This window comes from Dipodomys merriami, unplaced genomic scaffold (assembly GCF_024711535.1).
Source record: "Dipodomys merriami isolate MVZ:Mamm:240054 unplaced genomic scaffold, mDipMer1.0.p SCAF_1672, whole genome shotgun sequence".
Lineage (NCBI taxonomy): Eukaryota > Metazoa > Chordata > Mammalia > Rodentia > Heteromyidae > Dipodomys > Dipodomys merriami.
In genome coordinates, this window is record NW_027203018.1 from 41,156 (window position 1) to 65,304 (window position 24,149).

At 33.3% G+C, this 24,149-nt stretch overlaps 1 long non-coding RNA gene across 2 annotated transcripts in view; it reads left to right on the top strand.

The window, feature by feature from the left end:
• Positions 1 to 21,916, top strand: part of LOC138828911 (uncharacterized) — a 60,956-nt gene extending 39,040 nt beyond the window's left edge. Inside the window, exon 3 of one of the 2 annotated variants that reach the window (XR_011372417.1) lies at positions 21,565 to 21,916. This is a non-coding gene — a long non-coding RNA (uncharacterized lncRNA). Of the gene's footprint in view, positions 1 to 13,101; positions 13,228 to 21,564 lie in introns of those variants that run through there. The other variant, XR_011372418.1, reaches the window with a different exon arrangement.
• The last annotated feature ends 2,233 nt before the right edge of the window (positions 21,917 to 24,149 follow it).

Consider the following 24,149-nt stretch of genomic DNA (forward strand, 5'->3'; position numbering starts at 1 on the left):
GTCAGGGTGAACATTATTCATTCCAAAGCAATTTCAGTAACATTTAAACACCTTCATATCTATGAATGGTATACAAATGTTAAGCGCTGAGAAGGGTGTTTTTACTTTCACGGTAGTCTTTGTCATACACAGATCATGAAATATATGAAGATAATATAACTACAGATGCATGCCAGGAGTATAAAAACCTACTATTAATTGTGTGACAGAAGCTTCCCTTCTAGTGAAAGAAATATATTGCTTGATGCAGGATTTCACAAAATCATATTGCTAGGAAGAACCTAAGCTATCATCTAATACTACAGACTTGAAAGTGATGAATTGACTTCCTGAATAATTTACTTTTGGGTCAAATAAAAGCAGGCATCCAAAAAGAGTGTAGATTTTAGAGAAACATGATGAATTTTATGTAAATAGGTCCTTAGCTGATTTTGTTAATTTGTGACCTAATACAGGGAAATAAAGTACAGCAAGGTAAAAAAATAAAGAACTTCACAATAAAATACTCATGTGTGTGTGTGTGTGTGTGTGTGTGTGTGTTTATGCGCATACGAGTATGGAAACACACATGTGCATGTTCTCATGCATGCATTCATCATTCTTGAGGCTTGATAGTGCCTGAGAACTATTCCTCAGCTTCTGTGCCCAAGGATAGTGGTCTACCACTTCAGCCACTTCTGTGTTTTTTTGTTTTTTGTTTTTTAGATAATCACTTGTATTTTCATGATTGGACTGGCTTTGAAGTGGTCATGAGATTTCAGACTCCTGAGTAGCTAGTTAAGCTTATTCAGCCTCTGAGTCCCTAGTTAAAATTCTGCCTGTCCTCTATGCTTCACTGCTCTTTTATTCATTTCCTGAGGTAATCACAAGCCTAAGTCATATATATGCCTAATTGCTTTAAAAGTACTGTTACTGCTTGGCACCAGGCGCTCCTATCTGTACTCTTAACTACTTAAGAGGCTTGAGAACAGAACCCAGGCCAAAAGTTTAGTGGAATTACTTCTCAATCTAAAGCTGCCTGCATTGGATCATTTCCACTATCCTTCACTACCTAGTTACTACGATTGGAAGGCCTGTGGATCCAGGCCAGTCAAGGTAGCAGGTTGGAAAAGTTGGTGTTTATCTCAGATGCCACTGATGATGAGAAAGCTAAAAGGACAGATCAGGTGCATGTTCTTGTGGAAAGGAATCCCCTATCCTAAAATTAACCACTGATATGACGCCGGCCTAGCAAGAAAAATATACCCCCAAGTTGAAATATCCACAATTTCCCACAGCCAAAATAAGTATATACATGAACATTCAAAAACTTAGTAAAATCTCTTCTTTGCTCTAATATCAGCTTCATCTGATTATCATATGATGTGACAGAACAGTTTCTTCATTAATCTTATGATAATTTAAAAATTCTTTCTCACTTATTAAGTGCAAATTATTGGCAAATTGCATCATTTCTTACATATTTGACTACCACTATAAATTCATCTTATGATTATCATTAATAGTAATATATTCTGATTTGTTACTTTACTTTGTAACTGTTTTTAAACTTTTTGCTTTTCTGCTGAAGATGAAGTATTTAAATAGTATCATCAAAGTATATTCCTTGGGTATTTATGGCAGTTTTTTACAAAGTTTTTAACCAATGGATTCTAAGAATTCTTAATTGGTATATCATTTGGTTTATTTTTAATTTCAATTTAATTTTATTTCAATGGTAGTGTACACAGAGGTTACAGTTACATAAATAAAGTAATGAGTACATTTCATAGGGAGGGAACATTGTTATCTCTTCCATCAATTTTTTGTACACTCAAAAGAAGAACTACTGATGCTTTTGCAGTTGCTATTGTTCCATGGGTACTTTTGCTTTCTTTGTTAATGCACTTTTATTATAAAATCGATATACAGAGGGTTTACACTTAAGTAAACTAAAGAGTACACTTCATTTTATTTTCTAAATTTCAAATTTTGGGCTTAAATGATTTGTTTCTTTAGGTTAATTCATTTTTTCAGAGTTGTACGATTAGTTAATTTATTTTTGCAATGTTTTTACACATGTAAACTATTCAGACACATGTATTTTGCTTTTATAATATTTAACATGTGACTATTTTAAATTATTTTCTTAATTTTTATATGGCTATTGATTTTAAATAAATTTATTTTCTTATAGTTATAAACATATTTGTCCAGGTAACAAATACTTACTGTATTTTCAAGAAGCACATACTTTATTAAGAAAGGCTTCATTACTTGGTCACTCTTTGGAAATATTTTTACTTGAATTAATAAAAAGTTTGATCTCCGCATTGTGATTTGTGGCATCCATTTCCTCGCTATGGTGGGAAGTGTAAATAGGGTTTGTAATTCGAGAGATACTGAGAAACTCTGTGACCTTATTATAAAACTATTCAGAATGAAATGATTAGAGATACAGCCATCGCTAGTGTTATATAGGGCACCTCGCTATCATATACTAAATCTTGAGTTAAAACACCAGTAACATCAATCTTTTGTCAAAATAAAAGGACACATATTTAAAAATGTTTATTATTGAAACTTATTTGCAAAGATTCTCATGTCTTCTAATAATTTTCAATTTACTTAATCTATAAAATCCAAGTATATTGTGATTATTTTATTTCTACTAAACTTTTAAATTGTACGAGCAATATTAAGATTTCATATATAACATACTTTTACTATTTGTGATAATTTCCTCCATTTAATATGATAATATCAATATTCCAAATGTGTGTATGTGGTGTGTATGTGTGTGTTTATGTGGTTTTTGTGTGTGTGTGCTTTGTGTGTACTTTGTAATGTTTGAGAGATCACACCATTGCTTCACACATGCTAGGCCAATGTTTTACCACTGGGCTATACTGCCTATAGTCCAAATATTGTTTTAAATCATGACTTTGAAACTTTCATTCCTAGTATGTTTTTTCAAAATTATATATGATAAAATGTGATCCATATTCTATCCACGCTAGCAATTTTTATTGTTATTTAGAATATTCCCACTGCCTTTCCACTTCCAAACTCTTGTGTTTGTTATTGATAAAGGTTTTACTTTGCTTCTTTTCTCTCTTCATTCTTTCTCCCTTTATAGTTTAGCTATTCTTTCTTTTATTTCTTTGGGAATTAATTATCATATTCCTACTAAATTTCCTTACATTGTAATAGGTTTATACAATGCTTTATTTTCTATTTTTTCCCATTTTTCACTGACTTTTGGTCCAAACTATTAGATGGATTAAAAAGAAACTTGACTCAGGACATTTTACTTTTCTCCTTCTTTTCTCTGAAGTCTTTCTGTTTTTTGAAACACAATAGCAATGACATATAGCTCCTATGTGGTCCATCATTCTTTCCCCTCTCACTCTCCTCTGTTGTAAAGCTCAAGTTGTTATCATTCAGATTTATTATGCTACAGCATTATCTAAATCTTAACTCATTCCTAAATTAATTTTAGTTGTTTCCAGTATTCTCTAAAGACATTTCTCTATGTATAATATCTGGGGTCTTGTGTTTTTCCAAGGTACAAAATATGAGTGACTAACAAACATCTAGATATCTCTGTAGAATATTGGTCCACCTGCTCAACAAACTTGTATGTAAATTCAAGGAATACAGGTCAGTCAGAACATTCTTGTAAAATGGGTGTAGCTTCAGCCTTCAAACTAGTTTTGAATCTTATTACCACCTTTAGTAGTAAAGATAAAATAGTTCTACTATAAGAGCAGATACATAGAAGAATGTAACAGATTTATCAAAAATAAATTCTTAGTTTTATGATCAATAGATGTTGAAAACTATCCTATGACTTTATGAAATAAAAATAAAATCTTAAATGGGTGTATTGACACTATTTTCTCTCGAGATTTAAAGAATGATCTTAGACTACTACCTCAAACCTTTTTTGTTTTGTTTTGTATTTTTGTCATTCATGGGGCTTGAACTCTGGGCTTAGGCGCTGTCTGTGTGCTCTTCCGCTCAATGTGAGTGCCCTACCGCTTGAGTCACAGAACCAGATCTGGTTTTCTACAAGTTTATTGGATATAAGATTCTCATGGACGTTTCTGCCCGGGATGGCTTTAAACTGTGATCCTCAGATCTCAGACTCCTCAGTAACTAGGGTTACAGATATGAGCCTCAGGCACCCGTCCTACCTCCATCCTTATACAAAAAATTAAAATAAAAATGATTATCAAACTAAATGTGAGATGTGAAAACCTATAAAACATAAATGTACAATTTCATGACATTGCATCACTAAGGATTTCTAAAAATTTGACATGGAAATCATTAGTGGCTAAAGAAAAACAAGAATAAACTGGATAATATCAAGTGATAACTTTTCATAATCCAAAGGATACTATAACCGAAGTGAAAACATATCCAACAGATACAGGGAACATATTTGTTAATGCTACAATATTTCTGAATCTTAAGTATTTTTATATCTTCTAATTCTATATAAATTTTACCTGAATAGGATATTTCTTTGAAGAACATATATAAATTAATAGTCAATAGGAGGATCATATGAAATAAGTTCTTCTTTAGTTTCTAAGAAAAAAGACAAAGAAAACTCACTAGTATGACCCTAATATAAAAAGATGACACAAAATATAGTAATGCATTTGTGGAGAAAATGATAAACTCTACATAGGAGAATGATTTGTATAATACTGTGATCATTTTAGCAAGCAAATTGCAAGTCTTCAAAAGGTCAAAGAGAATTGTATATTATCCAGCCATTACACTTCTATGTATGTATTAAAGAGAAGTAAAAAACTTGTTTGGACAGGGAATGTAGTTCATTGACAGTGCACTTGAATAATATGTGTGAGACCCTGGAAATAATCCCCAAAAACAAATGCGAAAAGACACACTATAGAGGATGTATGCTGGACAAATTCCTGTCGGTTCTAAAATTTACAGCATTTCTATTTGAAGAAATGCAAGTTTGTGAAAATTAGGCTTGGAAAACCTATTATTGTACAATTTACTTCCAAAGCACTAAAATGTATACAATAAAAGGAGATTATTTATTGATGTGAATTTCATGTCAGCAAAAAAAGAAAACTAATGTTAAAAACACTTCACACAAATTGCAGAATACCTAAAAAGATGTTTTCAGTGTTGGCTAAAAATTCCTTGTAAACTACAGCGTTTAAAACAAAGATGTGATTTCTGTGTACTTTGAGTTTTTTTGGTCCGGTGTTTTTTTTGAGTTTATACAGAGATAACTCAATCAAAAAGTGTATGCGATAACTGTAATATCTAGGAATAATGCATCACTTATAAGTAATTGATAACCTTTTCTGGAAGAAACTTTTAGCAAATGACAGATGACCCAAATCTATGCATCTGCATTCTATGAAAGTCATATGTTACTTCCTCAATCCAATTGTATTCTCTACTTTGTTAGGAAAAAAAAAACTATTCTTAATGTAAGAGCCAATAGCAGTGAAAAGAAACAAAATACATAATCATTTTAATTTATTTGTGAAAATAACAAATTAAATAAACAATTCCACTTAAGCGACTCCAATATTAGTACCTATGAAGATGTTCCTGAATATCAATATCCACTGAATTTTTGGAATGTTAATTTCTACCAACATATAAAAACTAGAAGAAGAAAACAAATATAGTCTTAGAGCAAACCAGCCTTGGACTAATTTTTTTAATTGTTTTGACATTACAAAAGAATTGATCCCCTGGGAAGGGATGTGAGGGGTAAAAAAAGGAGGAAGCTACAATGCTTGATAAGAAATGTACTCATTATCTTGCCCATGTAATTGTAACTCCTCTGTACAGTATGTTCTCAATAAAAAATAAAATTTAAAAAAAAGCAAGTCAAAGGAAAAAAAAGGAAAAAAAGAAAAGAAAAAAAGAAAAATAATCAAAAGAATTGATACCATTAAGAAAATGATTTTTTCCTATGGAAATCAATTAAAAATGTTTATTATTTATTATAGCTCAAATACCAAACAAGATTATTTTTATACAATCATTACAAATATCATTTTATTACTATAGTAAAATAAAATAAAAGACCAGTCCCAATATATTATCATTATTCTTAATTCCTAATCATTACCTAAATATCTTAAATTAAATAGTCATGTCTTTCACATAAACTTAATATTCTATAGTTTTTACTTAACATTTTCCAGGGGCTTGTATTCTTGTTTCTAAGAAATGTTCACAGCAGTTAAAAGGTGCTTTTTTGAAATTAATGTGATATATATTGTTGTTGTTAGCAAGGCCTGGGCATTATCCCTAAGACTTTTTATGCTCAAAGCCAGCATTTTACAACTTGAGGCACAGAGGTAACTCCTGTTTTTAGTGGTTAAATGGAGATAAGAATCTAACAAATACTTTTTTGCAGGGGGGGGAGGGTCCAGTCATGGGGCCTGAACTCTGGCCTGGGCACTGTCCCTCAGCTCTTCAGCTCAAGGCTAGAGCTCGACCACTTGAGACACAGTGCCACTTCCAGCTTTTTTCTGTTTGCTTATGTGGTGCTGAGGAATCGAACCCAGGGCCTCATGCATGCAAGGCAAGCGCTCTACCACTAAGTCACCTTCCCAGCCCCCTAAAAAGTATTTTCCTGTCTGGGCTAGTTTCGAACACAATTCTAAGATCTCATTAAGCAGAATAGCTCAAATTACAGTCGTGAGTCACTGGCACTTGGTTGATGTATTTTTTTAATTTTAATTATGTTTTAAGATTTTTGTTTCACTATAATGTACATCGTTCTACACATAAATTCATATATATGTATATATTTCTGATGACAAATAATCTCTAAACTGTATGTCTTTCTTCATATATATATATATATATATATATATATATATATATACATTGCTGAAGACAGACTTCCTCTAAAACTTTTATGCTACTATTTTTTGACCTTTTTCATTTCAAAGATATACAGTCTATTGTTCCAAATGTTTCGTAGAATAAAATAACTAATATTTCAATAGAATGTAGAATCTATTACTTTCAAGGGAATTTTAGATATACACATGATATTGCAGTAATATTTACAGTATGTTACTTGAAATAATTCTGTTCACAGTCTTAAATATTTGTGTGTAGTGGTGGGGAGAGAGGAAGTTAATTCATACTGGTTAGGAATTTGCAATACATCCAAAATCTATTCCATAATTTGTTATAAGCACATAGTCAATCTACCTGTTATGGTTTAGTTTTTTTTTTGTTTATTTATTTGTGCAAATCTTTAATATGGATGCATGCACAGTGGTAACATTAAAAATATTAATCCAGATTTTCGGATATTTATGTTTCTCTTGGGAAAACTAATGAGCTCCCAGATAATGTCCATAAGGAGCCTTTCAATTCTAATATCACAGTTTGTCTTAAAATGCTTTAAATTCTACACACTCTAATGTGGACACAGGGTCATATTATGGAACTTTTCTCTTCAGAGAGTGAGCACTACCCTACTGCTTAATATGGACAATATACCTTCATACATAGACTGGGCATGTCAAAGAAGAAGTGGTAGTTGAACAATTTTCTTAGCAGTTTTTACAGATGAAATGGAAATAGAACAACGATGAACTCAAAAGGAATGTGCAAAGAAGACAAGGGCACAAGGTAGAATGTGCCACATGCTGAAGTATATTTTCAAATAATGTGCTCAGGTGTGAGGGTGTGTTCAAAGTACAGATTCAGACAATGTACTAGGATATCTTGGGGGGGGGCAACTGCTTTAACCTCTTCTGGGATAAATGTACAAGAACAAGCCCATAACTCTGACTCTACTCAGCCACATCATCATCAACTAGGGATATTTTCCAACTGCAAAGTGAGAAAAAAAAGGGCTCATCACAGTTAGTATTCAGGTTGAAGCAATGGCAATCACATAACTTTTCTTATAAGTTTTCAATTGTTTTGGATCATTAAAGTAGGAAAAAGCCAAGTAATTATTTTGCATGTACCTAAATTAAATGGCATGTATTCTACTGGTCTCTCTTTAACTTGATAGTTATAGACTATGTCTTTTTTACTCTATCTTGGGACAATGATCTGCTGTCAGTTATTTTCTTCCTGTCCCCTTCTTTTGTCCTTCTACTTACATAATTATTATTTAAAGAGACATACTTAAGCTTGCATTTCTAAATTCTTCAAAATTATCTGAACTACTTTATACTTCTGGCAGCCTCCTATATCTTTCTCAAGGGAAATATTTTTGACACTACCATTTTTATCCTCTATGATATTGGATAGCTTCCTGCCTAATTCAGTGCAAGATATACATAAGACTCATCCAGATTTCTCAAAAATCGTACCACCATAAAATCCTATGATACTTAGAAATCATGCTTTTAGAATGTCTGGGGAAGTGGCATCTCTCATTTTTGAATGACCCTAAGTGATACTTACATGCAGTCATGTTTTGAACCAATATGCCACTCAGTAGATGAACGAATTTACAAAATGGATTTATGTATGCACGGTGGAATTCATACTTCAAATTCATACGGAGCTGGAAAGTCTTGGAAAAATCCCACGAAGTAAAGTAACCAAGACACAAAGAAACAGATTCCGTGGTTTGCTCATTTTTAATAAGTAGGAAATGTCTAGGATAGTAATAGCAGTTGAGCAGAATTGCTCAATAACTATATATGTATGACCATATAAGATGATGATGAGAAAAATGGAATCCTGGATATGGGAACAAAATTTTCTGTTTGTGGTTGTTTTTAATGTACTATGTGATTTCTTTTTTCTTTTGTGTTTTTCCTTTGGTTTATCCCTGTTATATTTGATTTCAATATCCTGTGTATTGTATATACATTTATCTTAATTTGGCAAGGGAAGAGGAACAACGAAATGGCAAGACTAAGAACAAAGGGCAAACCAATGCAATAGCAATACTCACAAAACAACATGTTGGAAATTTACATTACAACTTATGAGGGGTATTGGGCTGAAGGAAAACTGTGAGAAAATTGAGGGAGGGGGTAAAAAGTTACACATGTTATGTATTCACTACCTTATAATTACTGCAACCCCTTCTATATATCACCTTGACGATATAATTAAATTAAAAATTAGCTGTATAAAATATAATATTACTCTATTGGTATAGTAAATATTATTCTATGTGTATTACCTTTTAAAGAAATGAACATTTTTGGCTGCTAATTTGAATTAATTACCCCTTTATCAGAGGGTCATCAACTTGAATATTATCAAACTATACAATATTTTCAGAATATAATTGTCATTATTTTGAAAAAAAGATTGTTTTAGTATTGTCTCATTCTAAAACAAAAAAAGTTCAATTCTGTTGAAACTCCTAACTTTTAAAACGGAATAATTGTTAAGAGGACAGAGTATATATGTTTTTCAACATTCCTATGACTACTAACTACTCATTTTCAAATTCTGAACATGCCACACTAGAGACATTCAAAACAGTACCTGTTTGCATTTTATTTAATTCTGCAATAAGTGCAGTTTTCAATGGGGCGTTACATATTTAAATTCAACAGAAAAAATAGCCACAGTCTGGTAGAAGGTAAAACTATGAAGTATCTATATTAATTCCTCAAGAGTAAAAATTTGTCCATCAAAGTAAGCCATCATTTCTATAACCATCAATCCCAAGTTTTTATGCCATAAAGTCATCCTAGCCCCAAAATTTCCAACTTGTAATGTGCACCTTAAAATTCCTTAAATTCACAACATGACAAGCATATAACTATTGTAAAAAAATACTACATTTCTGCTAATGTGATGCCCTTCGTATTCTTGAAAGAACACTACACTAAACTTGCTGCATCATTTTCCACCCAGTGTTATCCTTGAGATCAGAACACTTGCAAATATTATTTACAGTTATATATTTTATCTATCATAGATATTCAGGAGATCTGAATGTCTGAATATTAAGATCTGAAGACTCTGGGAGGACGGTTCCTTAGATTCTTACCTCCAATAAACTGCTCACGAAAAGCCTGACACAAGTGGCACTGAGGTTCAAGTGGTAGAGCAGTAACCTTGAGCAAAAACAGGCTCAGGGACAGTGCCCAGGCCTAGAAGTTAAGATGTCACACAATTACTCTCTTCATACCATGTTACACCAAAGTCTCAAAAAGTTGCTCTTTTGGTAAATTTATAAATTAATAGCATCAATTTGTTGTCAACTTTATCTAGATTATTCACATTATCATGTTACTTATGAACTGTTGAAATTAACTGTTAACTAAGTTCTAATTATAGCTTACATGAAAGAATATTTTAGGCAAATAGAATGCCAGAATCATTTGTGAATTTGTAAATTAAATCTTCTACTTAAAAACAATTTTATAATAACCTATAGAATATTAAATTACAAACAAAAATATTTATTTTAAATCTAAATTATTATTTAGCCAGGTCTACAATGTCCTACTTTAAATGAACTTTCCTATTTCTCTAGACTTAAGCTTTTGAAATCCTTCATCATTTCTTTGGAATCTAACAGAATGATGGTTGCTTTTTCAAATTCTTGGTTGGGAATCATGAGGTCTTTTGCATCTAGTAATGTTCTGTAATGAAGACGACATTTAAACACAACTGAGGATTATATATGAGTTGCATTTCAATAGGAAACTTGACTTCTCAAAACATATTGACAAAATTAGCCCATACTTCCAACTGTCTATTCCTTTCTGGCTTATTTTTTATTCCTTTCTTGGTTTGTTTTATTGAGACAAAATTATACTACCTATTCCACTGAAAGTATCACTATGTCATTCCACTCTCTAATCACCTGTCTTAGTCTGAGTGCTACAATTCCTGGCTTATATCACATTGTCCTACCATAGTTTTTTTATTTATTTAATCTAGATACAGACTAGCAATTCTGAACTTCTCCAATAATATTTTCCACTAGAATGATGGCTCAGGCTGTTTATGTACTATTTTCAAAGATGTTCTAACATTTGGCACAGGATATGAATATTTTCATGTGCACTGAAGGGGTCTCTGATTCATTCCACTCTGGATCCAATCCCTTTATTAATGATGACTTAACTTTCTTACTATCTCCGTTCCCACCTATGTAATATTCTCAAGCTTTTTGGAGAAATTTCACTTGAGGTCTTTCAAATATTAAAAATTATCACTTGATTTTCTTTTTACTCAGGACATATTTTCTAACTTTTCTACAGAATCTGAGAGTTGTTCCATATGTGTGTTTGAACATATAAGTGCATCTGTGTGTATGTGCGTATTTGTATGTATATATGTATGCAAAAACCTCAAGCTCTGGCTGGGAAGGTGGCTCAGTGATAGAGTGCTTGCCTTGCATGCATGAGGCCCTGGGTTCAATTCCTCAGCACCACATAAGCAAAAAAAAAAGCTGGAAGTGGCGCTGTGGCTCAAGTGGTAGAGCGCTAGCCTTGAGCTGAAGAGCTGAGGGACAGCGCCCAGGCCCAGAGTTCAGGACCCACTACCGGACCCCCCCCCCCCAAAAAAAAAAAAAACCTCAAGCTCTTCTTCAGCAATCTTGCTCATAACTAGCATTCCATCACTTGAGACATTATTCTAATGCATCTTTTGGCTGGTTAATTATAGTGTTTTGCCCAAGCTTGTTGCAAACTGAACTTCCCAGACTCCTTTACATTCTTAAGTTTTATTTCTCCAGGGGTATCAACTTTTGAACTGCAACCATTTTTGTGAGTGTAAAATCTAAGCTGTTTCCCATATTTTTAAATCGAGTTCATATAAAGATAGGTGAACCTACACATTACATATGCTGAGTATACACTGATAGAAATGTGATCCTAAGCAGGGTTCAAGTGGTTCATAACTGTAATCCTAGCTAATTAGGAGGCTGAGATCTGATGATTGCAGTTCAAATCCAGCATGAGTAGGAAAGTTTCTGAGGCATTTATCTCTAATTAACCACCAGAAAACTGGAAGTGGTGTGGGGTTCAATGGTAGAGAAAAAGTTTTGAGCTGAAGAATAGAGGGACAGTGCCCAGGCCCGGAATTCAGGCCCCACTACCATCAAAAAACAAGAAAGAAAGAAAGAAAAGAAAAAGAAAAAGAAATGTAATTTTAGCCACTAGTTCATTGCTAGTATAATTCCTGCTCTTGACATGGCCTTTTTTCCATTTAAGTCCATGGTCTTATATCTGAATTGCTTAGAACCAAAATTATTCTTTCATTCTATTTTTCACAAATTTGAATGATTAACTATCATGATTTAGAGCTAGTAGAAGAAGGAGACTGGTCTCATCCTTCGTGTTCCACTTAGTAGTAATGCTTTGTCTATGTCACTCCCATAGATCTACATACTGGCGTTGGCTTTATTATTTGAAAGTTGTCTTATTTGCAGAGTCTTCTATAGAGTATTGAACCATTATACTTAAATACAGAACTTCTCTTTCTCCTATTCCTATTTTTTCTCCTTCTGTTAACTTATGTACACTTGGATAATAATGCACAACACACTGACAAAAAATGTTTCTGAGAATCTTCTTCCCACTTAAAATAGGTCTTAATTTACAGAGCACTTAGGAAATTTGAACTTAATGTACTCCAGGATAATGTTTTACATTTTCATGCTCTTTATTGTGAAAATGGTGGACAGAAGGGTTAGAGTTACATAAGTAAGTTAATGACTACATTATCTAACGAGCATTGTTACCTCCGCATTTGTCTTTCCCCTGCCATGCCTTTTCTTTTTTTTTGTTTTTTTTTTTGGGGGGGGGCCGGTTGTGGGGCCTGAACTCTGGGCCTGGGCGCTGTCCCTCAGTTCTTAAGGTCAAGGCTAGCGCTCTACCACTTGAGCCACAGTGCCACTTCTGGCTTTTTGCTTATGTGGTGCCCAGGAATCGAACCCAGGGCCTCATGCATGCAAGGCAAGCACTCTACCACTGGGCCACCTTCCCAGCCCTCTGCCATGCTTTTTCTCCCCACCACCCCAACTTTCCCCTCCTATCCCCAAGTTGTAAAGTTCGTTTTCAACGTAGTGTTTTGTTCGTCTCATTGTTACAACAGGTCATACTGTATCCTTGTTTCACCATTTTATTTCCCTTCCCCTCCCTACATTAGAAAAACGTATGTGCAAGGTCACCAACATCAAACAGTGGAAATGGGTTATACCATGGATGAAGAAAATAGAAGAGAAACAAAAAAAGCCACATAATATATGTTAGATACATTAAAAACAATAGTAAAAAAGAAAAAAAAAAACAAGTTGTGTCTCTATTTTGGGGCTCATTTCACTTAACATATTATTACATGGCCATATGTACATGGATAATGTTTTATAAGCCATGTAAATTCCATATTTTCTTGTTACTAAGTTGTCTCTGAAACACGTGTTACCTCATGCCCAAAGATGTCTTTGTGCTATTTCAATGAAGCCAGAAAACATTCATTTTGCCTGGAGAAGCACCGTAGATTGTTACTGAAGTAATTGGAAGGAACTTTTACAGGAAGAAGAAACTGAATCCAGGAGAGAAATTGAACATAGAGAAATGACAAATTTCAAGTTAATTTGTGTTGTCCTTTTACTGTACAAGAAAATAATCCAAGGCTTGAAGGAAACTCTGTCCCTGACTTTTTGAGTTTGCTCTTTATTCATAAAACTTTCTGTAGACTTCTAGTTCAGAGTATTACAAAAGGAAACAATATGCCATTTGAAGGCCAGCATAGAAAAAATGGAAATAACATTGCTGTACAATGTTCTACTGCCAAGAAACAAAGACACGGAGGTTTTAAAATGTCTTATGCATGGATGTTTAAGTCCTGAGATGATTCTCTTGTTGTAAAAGTCAGATATCATTCCTTTCTTCTGGTCCTGAGTTCGCCATATCCATAAGGATTCCATAAAGCAGGATACAGTGAGTATGATCAGCAAAAGGAGCATCTTTTCAAACCAGTGCTTTAAGGATGGTTCCAAAGAAATATGTGGGGTTCTTTGTTTGCTTTTTTTGTTTCTTTACTTTGTGCTGCTTCTGGGGCTTGAACTCAGAGCCTGGACCCTGTCCCTGAACAATTGTCTTTCCTGCCCACCTGCCCCCAAAGCTAGTACACTACTGCTTGAGCCAAAAGTCCACTTCTGGATTTTTTGGTGTTTAATTAGAGATAAGAATTTGACAGATTCTCCTGCCTGGGTTGGCTTTGAACTGAGATAGTAAGAAAGCTAAGTGACATCAACTGTATGGACTTCTCTTTGGAACCAAGAATTATTAGATTAAGATTATTATAAAGGTAATATTTGACCATTTTTAAAAGAAGAGAATACATCCAGCAAAGAAGCCATAACTTAAATAATTCAGCAAAAGTAGGTGTACTGAATCATATTGGAAAAAATGTTCTGCTTGGGAAGATTACTATTCACGTCATAGTCCCTTTTGGGAAAGCTTAAAGTATATTTGACTATTTTGTTGGTTGTGGGACTTGAACTCTGATCCTGGGCATTGTTCCTCAGCTCTTGAGCTCAAATTGAGTGTTCTACCAGTTTAGATACAGCACCACTTCCTGATTTCTGATGGCTAATTGAAGATAAGCGTCCCATGTACCTTCCTGACCATGCTAGCTTTGAACCACAATCCTCTGGTCTCAACCTCTTGAGTAGCTAGGATGACAGCTGTGAGCCACCAGCACCCGGCTCATATTTGTATTTATGTGCACTTAATGACACTGTAGACAAATAATGGAAATTTGAATCAAATGATGACATTTCAGCTTTTCAGAAAATTTGAGGTAGCAATAAATATGTCCTCCTTTTCCATGTTGTTACATTAAAGACTCATGAGCTATTGGACTCTTACTTTAGCATCTTCTGATGTCTGTGGCGGTGGACTTAGTATAAATAATTGTTAGTAGAGAAATATAGAAAGACTGAGATTTTTAGAAAGCAATGGAAATCAGATAGGAAAGAATAACAAAGAATGGCATTCAATTTATCACACAGAGATTAAGAACTAGCCTAAGTGATATAGAATGCTAAAGGTAATGAGGAGTAAGCTTGGTTCATAGCTAGTTCTTCAATAATCAAATATGGTTCCCTAGAAGAATTTCTGGTATAATTTAGTTATTATTATTGTGAGGTCTGCTCCTGGATGGCTAGCAGACTCTACCCTCCTCTCAGCAAAGTCTCCTCCCAGTACCTGTGTTAACTAGGCATCTAGGACACCTGGAAGAGGTCACATCTGCATCCGCTGAGGTCAATCTGAATTTGATGTGGCCACACCTTTCTGCAACCATACCCTATATAAGGCCTACCCCAGGCCCAGATGCCCTCTCTCTGCTCTTTTCTAGATCTTTCTCAGCTCTTTCCTTCTCTTCTCTTTCCCAGCTCTCTTCTCTTTCCTAGCTCTCCCTTTCCCACCTCTTTCCCAGATACTCTCTTTTCTAGCTCTTTTCTCTCTTTTCTAGCTCTTTTCTCTTTCCCAGCTCTCTCTTTCCCAGCTGTTTCTCTTTCCCAGATCTCCCAGCAATCTTTCCCAGGCCTTTCCCCACCACGTGGAGGACCAAGATGGCCTGATGCCAGCTGGAACGAAGAATACACCTACTACTTGTCTGAATACCACGTGCATGGTGCTGTTCTTGCTCGGCTATCTCTTTTTTAAAAAAAAAAACTAACAATTCCCATTTATTTCATCCATCTGGATTTATTCCTTCACTTCTATCACAACTATTAATTAACTGGTGCCTTTTTGGTGCCATGCTGACCAAAAAGATTTCCAATTCTCACTTAGACGACCCTTCTCATTGTGATTAGCAGTGACCACTCAAAATCTTGGAATCTTTGAATTTCCAGGATTAATCTTCACTTGATATCTAAGCACATTCCGGACATTAATTGCCGTGACTTACTAACAAAATGTTTTTTTTTTCTCAACACAGCCTTCTAATATAGGTAAAGTACATGAATTAAGAACTATGGTTAAGTCATTATTGGAAGGAGCAATTATATATTCAAATATAGGTTCTTTATCTGGCATTTACTAGCTAAAGAATTTTTGCCAGTCCTGGTGCTTGAACTCAGGTCCAGGGAACACTTCCTGAGATGTTTCTTTTCTTTTCTTTTCTTTTTTGCTTAAGGCTTGCACTCTACCACTTGAGGCACAGCACCACTTCCTTTTCTGTTTATGTGGTACTGAGGAATTGAACCCAGGATTTCTTGCATTCTAAGCAATCACTGTACCATGAAGCCACATTCCCAGAGCCCTAAATGACTTTCTTAATATGGCATTACTTTTTCATTCCATTACTATGTATTATAATTTAGGCTAGGTGGTAGAAAAGGAAGTCGAAAACAATACTAAGTCCAGTAAGGCTAACATTCCTATCACCCTAAAGAAGTACAGTGTTAAGACCTGCAGGACTCATAGGGATGTTGCATGTTACATTATTATATAAAAAAACAAAAATTCATCCCTGACATACACAACATTATACTTACACTTTTAAGTTCAAGAGCCAAAAATCTAAACCTTTTTATTGATTGGGTGTATTTCCTAGGAAGGAAGAAGGAGAATGTAGAAGGTGAAGTTGGAAAAATATGTATATTGGCTCTTAGTCCACATTTTTTGCACTTTTAAAAAGTGCTACTGACGAACTCCACATCTACTTTAATATACTGTCTGCACAAAATGCAGAAAATGAAGACATTTATTCTGGTGGATAGTCACATATATTAACAAAATACAGTTCTGGAAAAAGAAGTTACCAGTATAAAGTATTGTCTATAAAATCGTTTCATGTCCTAGCAGAACAAAATGTATCATTGAAATAATTAGTCCAGCTTTCTTTGAGATTTTATGCTCTCACAGTATTAAGATGTTCTCTAATTCCAGTAACATGGAAGCATAAAAGACATGATTTGAAGATCTCAGTAGTTTTAGAAACAAAAGTACATAATAGTTTCCTTCCTGCAGAGACATGTGATGGCAAGTATGACTGATTGTATTATAGTTCTCTTCTTTTTCCTCTTTATCTCAAGTATTGCATATCTTGGCATATTAGTCTGTCCTGTATCAGCTTACTGTAGGTGAGATTTACCTCTACTATGCAATGTCAAGATGGGTCATGTGACTTACTTCGGCTTACAAATATGAACCAGAAGTGGTCAAAGGCTATTTCTAGAGGAAGATTTCTATCCCATTGTCTGTGTCTAAGAGCTAACTTCTTTACCCTTACCGATAAAAATAGCATATTTCTAGAGGGAAACTTTTTTCAACTTATATACTGGAAGAATATAGCTCGTAAAATTGAAGCAAAACTCAAACACAGCAAGAATTAAGCGAATATTAGTATGTGATATTAATATGTTAGTTTCTTACCATTCTTGTATGACTACAGCACATCAGAATTTAACAAATACTAAACAAGTACGAAACAAATAGATAACACTTCCTGTTTGATGCTATTACATTTTTTAAATAAATAAGCATTCTCTATGTGATCACGTGGGGTTAACTCTTTCTATAAATGTGTTTAATCACTCTAGAGTACTGTATCTAACATCCACAATCATTATCAAGAACTTCTGATTGAGATGAGAAAGAAATACCTAGATTTCTCGCTTCTCTTTTCCTCTTCTCCTTTTCCTAGTGAGAATTCTCAGCCTTTCTCCAAATTCTCCTATTAATAAAGAAAGAATAACACATTGTGGATATCAAGCAAAAGGCTTCAAAGCCAGAATTTTATTCTTTCAGAAATAGATGAAATAAATAAGAGTGGCTCAAGGAAGAAGAAAAGCATGGTTTTTCCCTTTCTGGCTTCAACAATAGAGACTGAACACTACTCTAAACATCTAATAAACAATTTTCCTTGGCTAATTTTTAAAAAATATTGTTTTTTAATAAATAATAATTTTGACAATTAAAAAATTTAAAATATGTAGTAATTTGATGTTTGCTTTTAGTAGGCATGAAATAAGACTGCATTAACATTGTGTGAGTTGAGAGGCTAAATTTTATCAGAATCCAAACAAAATGAAAAATATATGATGTTAAGAAAATAGCTTTTAGGTAAATTTTCAACATGAAACACAGGGACGTCTTTTTTCTTCTTTTCCTCTCCACACTTCAATAAGCAGTTCATGTAATTCAAATAGCTGTGTTTCTTTCAGAAATATATTACACATAAACAAGTTAAAAGATGAGAACTAATATTGGTGGTGCATTCTTTAAAAATAGCAGTCAAATAACTATTAACCATAATTCCAAAATAATAATCAAATGCTCTTGAAAAGAGAAGATTGTAAGCAGAATATACAAAAAGTGAAAGTGCCAGAACTGCTTCAGCAGCTGCTGTCTGATATTTAAGATTTCTAGTAAATGACAATTTTTAATCAGGATTAAATGCTTTCAGGAACCAAAATTTTTCTAGTTATATTTTATTGAAGAAATATGTTGTTCAAAATTAATGAAAGGGTAACAGGTAGAAAGAATGCTTACACACTCATTGTGGTAGGCAGTAAAATACCTTCCCAAAATACCTATAGTCCCGAAATATCTAATCAATCAAATGTAGATTTATATTTTATATATGTTTGTAAAATAATCACCTTTCATTACCCAAGGAACACAAATTTGAATAATTATCAGATGGGCAAAAATACTCAGAAGTCCCAGCTGTAGTTCGAAAGGGACATCATTAGGTAAGAATCATCAGAAAGATGTAAAGATGCTACATTAGAAGATTAAGGAAAAGACAAGAAAAAACATACTGAAGTTTCTGGAAATCAGAACAGGAAGTAAATGCCTTTTCCACTAGATTCACCTGAAAAATATTTTAGCTCTGTAGGAGGCTCTATTTTAATCTAGTGAGACTTATTTTAGATTTCTGTCCTTTAGAAATGTAAACGGTAAATACGGATTATTCAATACATTTATCTTGTAAAAATATTTTACAGCAGATTTGGTGTAGTAAGCTAAATCAACCAAGACTTTTCTTGATGCAACTACAAGGATACCACGAATCCTAGTTTCTGAGAATAAGAAAAAGTTGCCACCAGCTTTTTACACATGTATGATGTACATACTACTAAGGGCTTGGAATTAATGAAGTCTTGAATTCCTAAATAATATTTAAACAAGAAGCTCCCTATCTTCATTTTCATATTTGGGGATCACTAAGTACCAAAGTTATGTAGAAGGCTAGGTTAAGAATATAGAAATGAAATCTGTCTCCTGTTATTATAAAGATAATTTATGTTATTTTGATTTACAGTTTCTAAGCTAATAAAAAAAATAAGGTAAAACCGAAACAGTAACTCAATCTTTTCTCCTTCCTAACTTTCCAACAGAAATTAGAGAATCCAGTAAAGATAAGCAATCCCAGGTTGGTATAGGATGTTATAGGATCACCAGATGTTGAAAAAGAAGTTAACAAAAATGGGTCCCATGGAACAATGGTAAAAAAAAAAAAAAACCTACACCTACAGATTGTGATATAGCTAGAAAATAGTTTGCCCTATACTAAATCTTTGACATTTTATCTACTTTCATCTCTTAGGAAATGACTACATTAATACTCAAGGGTTTGCAGCTTATAACCCAGCAACAAATAATGCTTCTAAATGTAAACAAGCATGATACTAAGAGTAACCAAGGCTACTTGCATTGCTATAGCTGATAAAGTAGAATGATCTTGGGGAATAGTCAAACAATCTTGAACTTTTTCATATCTTTCCTCTTCTCCAACACAAGAAGTCCTAGTCTAGATATGTAAATTTGCAATAAAGGATTTTTATATTTTTTATCGTTCACATTAAAGCAAATACACTTTTCCTCTTTGCAAGCCTGACTTTGAAAGAGTCAGACCCTCGCCATATTTTATAGACAAACGTTTACTGCTTTGGCTTAGTTGTTTTCTTGCCTTTGGGTGTTGCTCTCTATTATTTTGGCAACTACATAGAAAAAAAAGATAAATCCATTTTACTTATGTTGGATTGTTCAAAGTCTAGCTGTCTTCAGTTTTCTTTTTCCTTCTTCACTGTTAATTGAAGTTCATTTATTCCTCTTTAAATGATAACAAAAACGTGATACTTTAACGTATATTCTCATTGAAACCAGTGAATACAGGAGTGTAGGCGATTGTTTTATAATTGTTTCAAATATTTTCCTTGGCTATTTTCATTATTGCCTTTGTTCCTGTCTTCTAATCAGGAACACAAGGTTACACAAAAGATCTTCCTAAGGAATAGGATGTTAGGCAGAAAAAAATAGATATATAATTAAAGGTTTTCATCTCTTAAGAGACTGAAAAGCTCAGAAGACATTGTGTTATTACTTGTACAGTTAAGATGACTTGAATGTTTTGGTTCTTAAACTAAGTGAAATGCATGTAAAATGTTACAGGTCTTCCAAAAAATGATTATGGTTTATATTTTTCTGCTTCATTGAGATGAAACCTCTTACAAGGTTGGAGAGACTATTTATTTTACGGTAGAAGGTTTAATGTTAGAAAGCCAAGGGAGATTCCTAAAACAACACTGCCTATCACATATCAGTTAAATATACTTATGGCATATAAGTATATAAACATACAAATATGAATTGAGTGAGAAATGTGTGATTTACACAATTGATTCAATGACATTTAAAACCAGAGTTCACTTCTCTACGTTTATATAAACTAGTATATCTAGTGAGAATTTAAAGATTTTTTATAATACATATTTTAACATTTATACCAAAATATTATTTTATTTCTAACTTTATTTTTAATTTTTGTCAGTCATGGAGCTTGAAATCCTGACCTGGACGATGTCGGTAAGGTCTTCAGCTAGTGATCTACCACTTGAGCCATAGCCAGTTTTCTGGTGGGTCATTGGAGATAAGAGTCTTATGGTCTTTCCTGCCTAGGCTAACTTTGAACCATGATTCTCACCTCTCAGCCTCCTTAGTAAATAGCGTTACAAGGATGAGCCATTGGAGCCTAGCAACAGAATTATTTTTTACACATTTATGAAATATGGAGTGATATTCCCATTCATTTATATGTTGTTTAATAATCAAGCCACATCATATCCATTAATTTCTGCATGTAACTTTTCTTTATGGGGAGAATGCTCAAAAACTTATCTTCTGACTGTGATGAAATATCTATTCTTAAGTATAATCACTTTGCTTCTTGTAGTATAAAATTAATATATTTACTTTTAGTCATGGAAGTTTGCTAATTAAAGTTATATAAAACATGAATTGTAAAGTGAAAGAAATTCATAGTTCCTTTACTTGTTTAAAGAAAATAATTATGCATTTTTTCAATTATATTTCTTTGGGAATATGTAGCATTCATTGATTTAACTGTTAAAATTGATAGCAGTTACATTATATCAAGTAGATTCAAACTTGTATTTGAAAATTGCACACTTAATACAAATAGACTTCACTTTCTTCTAAGACATAATTAAAATAATAGTATAGCAAAGCTTGGTGTTAGTTGTTCTTGTGTAGAATCATAGAAACTCAGGAAGCTAACACCTGAATATTTTAGCTCAATATCAGTCCAAACAGACAAAAATGTGAAAAGTTTTCTCCAATTATCCAGCAGGAGGCAGAAGGTGAAGATGTGGCTCAAGGAATAGCGTGTCATCAGCCATGAGCAAAAAATACAAGGGAGACCATTAAACATTGTGTTCAAGAACTAAAAATGGCATATACACAAAAGACAACAACAAAAAAGTAGTATGAGCATCAATAATGAAGACAACATAGTAGAAAAGATCATGAGCAATGTTGTGAAAACATCTGGAAGACAGAAATTATTAGAATTTTGATTCATGAGAGGTAAAAGTCACAGTATAATTTGGACAATCTCATTGTAGTCATATGTGTTGAAACATGGCTATTGGGTAACATGTGAAAGAGCAGACTGCATTACCTGACATATCAGACTTCGTCTGTAACTATGCATCATCTCACTCTGCAAAAATCTAAAATCGTGCTTGTTAATTTAAAAAGAACCTCATGTTAGAGACTGTTTGGCCCACACAGAATGGGGTCCTTATTTTGAGGCTTCAGACCAGTGCTTTTTTTTTTTATAACCACCCCTGATTTACCCATCTTCCCTGGTGCAGCTATACCTTACTAAGCTGGCACCAAGCCAAGGCTTTGAACTAGACCCCCCTGCCTTTTTACATTTAGAAGAATTATTTGTTGCTGGGTTATAAGCTGCGAACATTTGAGTATTAATAAAGTCATTTCCTAAGAGATGACAGTAGCTGTGTAAACAAACCTAAAATGTCAAAGACTTAGGATAGTGAAAACTAATTTCTAGCTATATCACAATCTGTAGGTGTAGATTTTGTTTCCCATTGTTCCATGGGACCCATTTTTGTTAACAGATCGTATTTTGCTGTCTTTTCATGAGAAATCATAGAGGTGATGTTTTGCCTCTTATTCAATTATATCTAATATTTTAAAGTAGATTTGTCCTAATATAATATTAATTTAATCAATCATTTCATTATGGCGATGTTGGTCTGATTTTTCTCCAGTAAATCTTATCGCTTACCATAAATGAGAACATGTGTTTCAGTATCCTATTAATATAACAAAATGCATTATAAAATTAACTTAAAAGGAGGAAAGATAAATCTTGACTTCTGATTGTATACATTTCATTTTATGTTTCTTATCCTCATTGCTTTGATTTGCTGGTGGCACAGTATCCCATGTCAGGAACATGTGATGGATTATTTGTATTCATGGAAGCAAGGAAGTAAAGAAGAGGTGGAATAGGAGTGGGGGAAGGGAGAAAGAGGAGCAGGGGAAGAGGGAGAGGGAGAAGGAAAAGGAGAAGGAGAAAGAGAATTAAAAGAAGGAAGAGGAAGAAAGGACTTTGATCTTAACATCCTCTTTGATCACAAGTTCTCAGTGACCAAATCTTTATGACTATGCCCACTTGAAAGGGTTCATCTCTTTATTGCAACATAGTGAAAGCTAATTATTAATCCCAATCCTTTTTGATTTCAGATTTAATTTATTGCGTGGTGGATAGATACATCTATACAATTGTGATAACTTCTGTTCCTAAATATTTACATGAATTAATCAGAGAAGCTATTTGGCATAAAGGTGGTTTGGTTATACCATTGCTGGAGAAATGAATGAAATATTTAGAAGTACAAATACTTTTTATTTGACAGATAAGGAAGCTTCAAGAGATTTCATTTTTGACTTTCAAAAATGACTATTTCATCTAACTCATAATGACTTGAATTTTTCATAATTTTATGGCATTTCCATTCAGGTATGTGTCATCTATAGTGAGGTTCTTTCTTTCTAGTTGAAGGAACAATAAATACTATCATGATCATTTATTTTTTAGTTATTCTATAGAGAGTAGCTATTCAAAAATAAGTTCTATTAAAGTCTGTTGGAATAATTGGATAACTGATGGAATATCGTGCTTTAGTTATCTCATATTGAGATTGATTCATTTCTAAAATCACTATTGACATATAATACATGAAATTCAGTATTTCTCTGAAATGACTTGTATTCAAACCTTAGAAATACATGACAAATAACTGAGATTTTTATATACCCCAAAATTTATGAATCTACTTTTTTCTGTCAAATATAGCTTATGTTTAAAGGAAGAGAAAATTAAGTGTTCAAAGTATATAATATTTAATGTAATGTAAAATTGCTTCATTCAGCCTGACAGAGCCTGATGCTTTTAGTTTACATGAGAAATTTGATTAATGATTCTTTTTCTCTTTTGAATAATAGAATATTTCAATTTGTCCAAAAATTCTGTCATCTAAACCTTTGAGTGTATATTTTTTCATAAAAATGAAAACTAGTTTTCACACTGCAAGTTCAAGTTTAATAAATAATAATAATCTAAACGTTAATTTGTTAAATGGAGCCTCTAAAATTCAAATAATATGAAATTTAATTTATTCTTACACATATTAAATCTGTGCTAAGCGTAGATGTCTCAAGCTTGTAATCCTCGCTACTCAGGAAGCTGCGGTTCAAAGCCCAAACACATCACAACCCACACACATATCACACACAAATCATAAAACACACACACACACACACACACACACACACACACACACACACACACACACACACAAAGCCAGAAACGGAATTCTGGCTAAAATGATAGAGAAATAT